Source organism: Poecilia latipinna, unplaced genomic scaffold (assembly GCF_001443285.1).
Source record: "Poecilia latipinna isolate Pla-1442-1.1 unplaced genomic scaffold, P_latipinna-1.0 Scaffold2969, whole genome shotgun sequence".
In the NCBI taxonomy this organism is placed as follows: Eukaryota; Metazoa; Chordata; class Actinopteri; order Cyprinodontiformes; family Poeciliidae; genus Poecilia; species Poecilia latipinna.
The window spans coordinates 1-2,991 of NW_015115585.1; positions in this window are offsets into that span (position 1 = coordinate 1).

The window sequence follows — 2,991 nt, forward strand, 5'->3', positions numbered from 1 at the left end:
CCGCTCCGGCGTAGGAAATACGGCGGCCATCTTGGAGCGGTATACCCTCCTACTTTGCTCAATCAAAACAGCAGAAGATGCCTCAGCACTGAGGGATATTGTTGTTCGGATCGATGGACTATTGAAGTGAGGGTTCCACAAACAACATTTCACAAGTAAGATGGATATATTATTGTGTATATTTTGTGCTTAGAATATTACTTTACTGTATTTATGTCCACCGGCGAGATACCAGCTAATATTAGCTATAGTGCTTGGTGTAATACCGGGCTTCAGCGCCGCTATGAAGGCTAACTGAGATTCCGTAAATCTAAAAAATTAATTATTCTCTAACACTGACATAGATTATCTGACACAAGAGCCTACATTAGAAATGAAACAATAACGTATATTATAAAACTTATATGTGTTATAACATTCACCAGCAAAGTTTACACAGATGGTAAAGGCTATTTATTTATATGTAATTCTTTCACTCTGTCAAAAGTAAGATACATCCCAAATCTTCCGTTTTTCTTTTGAAGGTTTCCTAAAGACACGACGTGAGAAAGAAGTGGGAAATATATTTAAAGAGAGACGGATTCACTGCAGCACGGATGAATCTCGCATCGGATTTTGGACTCAATCTCAGCTGCTGAATCTCTGAAGCTAGAACTCGTCGGCTGAAAAACATATAAATATATCTATACATATAGTATTCAGTATTAATTATTATGTATTTGTGTTATTATTAATCATTTCTTTGTGTTAGTATAGTTATATAAATATGTATTGATATTACTAAATAATTTATTAAATAAATTATGAACAGCTGTGTGCTTTGTAATATGCTCATCATACATCAATATCAGAATATGGTTTCCAGTAAAAATTGGTTTCCAGTAAAAAAAAGCGTGTTATGATTGATTAAATCCGCTGATACGTCATTGTGCTGCTAAACACATAACGCTGAGTGGAGTGGTGGACCGCTCCAAGATGGCCGCCCTAAATCTCGTCAGCGACAATAGGCGAGAGCGGTCCATGAGGTGCCTGTCTATGGTTCCACCGACTCACTGCCGCCTTCAAGTGTAAGCCTACCTGTCCGTCCTCCAAACGCCGCTCCCCACTCCTCTGCCAGCCGCTCAGCCTCGCTGGTCAAAAACCCCAAGCCCGACGGAAAAAGAATCCCAGAGGCTTTAAAGAATCCTAGGACCAACATTGCTTCTCCCACACTGTTGATCCACACAGCTCAAGAAAGTTAGAAAACTTACCGCCAACAAATCATCTAAATTCCGACAACCCTGAACTCACCATCTTCCTCATTGTCTCCTCAGTGTGCCATGTGCAGCAGTTCAGTCCAGGGCCCAATCCCCATCTGATTATTTATTCTCTGTAAATAAACTTTATATTATTATTCATTTGTCTCCGGTGGTGTTCTTGCATGTGGGCAAAATCAGTAAAGCCCACCATGACAAATATTTGTAAAGTAGCACTACAAAATTGACTGTANTATTATCCACACCTTTGAATCTTTGATAAATAAATACTGCTCCAAAGCTGATGGTGAGAATGTTTTGGGGCTGAATTGAGAACTTATGAAGTTTTAAATGGGAAAATATTTAAGAAAATGTGGTAAGGATATATCTAGGGGGAAAAAGACTAACTGAAGATTCCATAATTTCCAACTTAACCACACTTTCCCTGAAATCAGTAGATCAAATGTCAAATGAAGAGAGAAAATATTTTTTCAGAATTACTGAACATCTTAGATGAAATGTTGATATAAGATGATGAACAACTTAGATGTTCTAGGAACATCTAAGAATGTAGACAAGAATCACTACATTCTTGTCATGTAGAGTGACAAGAATATGCCACTCTACATTGACTCCTAGAAAAAAAAAGTAATGTATGTAAGACAGCAATTTAATAATCAAGAGTTATTGTTAGTGTTAAATTAGAGTAGAGGGGGCCTTCATTAGATTTAGAAAAAGTTGGTTGGAAGAAGGTAAGCAAAATGTCATATATTTAGGAATTACCTTCACCAAAAATCATAAAAGTAGATGTGTTGAAAACCTATCTCTTGCTGTTAACAGAACCAGAAAAAAATTTAAATCTCTGGCTGCACAGAGGTTTAACTCTGAGGGGAAGGACACTGATGTCTAAGGCAGAAGGCCTCTCTAGTTTGGTTTATTTGGCTTCTCCTTTGTAGACAACAGCACCTGTAAAAGGATTGACCAGATGTTATTACATTTTCTTTGGAAGCACAAAATCAATTACATTAAAAAGTCTGTTATCATGAATCCAAATGAAGATTAAATTTCCTGGACTTTTCTACCTTAAATAATACTGTAAAAGTCAGATGGATTAAACAATACCTGCCATGTCATGTCCCACCGCGTGTGGGAATTTCATTCCTAATTATATGTCCTCTCTTTATATTCTCTCAATTTGGTGAACATGTATGTAAGGCAGCTAATTCAATAATCAAGGGTCATTGTTCAGTTATAGTGAATTTCTGTCTCATTTTAAATTTTCAACTACTGCTAAGGAATTTACAGTTGCCCTTGATGTCATTCCCTCTAGCTTTGTTATGATTATCAATCAAAAGCCAGTTCCTATCTTATACAATATAGTGGATACGTCTATTGCTAAGATTTGTCTGGTGTCTACTTCCAAAAACAAGAACATTTGCTCCCTTTTTTGACAGCAAATCATTTCTTGATTCTGTGCTATTGTTTATTGAAATAGCACAGGGTTGCTTTTCCAACAAACCCTCTTGCAGCCCAAGGGCGTTTCTAGATGGGGGCTGACAGGGGTACAGAAGAAATTATGCTAAATAAATGCCTTTTGTTAATATTCAGAGGTGAATTATTTTAACCTTCACAATTTTACTTTAACAATGAATTTAAAATTATAGTGCTGCACTTAGGGCTGAAACGATTCCTCGAATGATTCGAGTACCTCGATTACTAAAATATTCGTTTACAACAGAACTAGCTGCACTTTTAG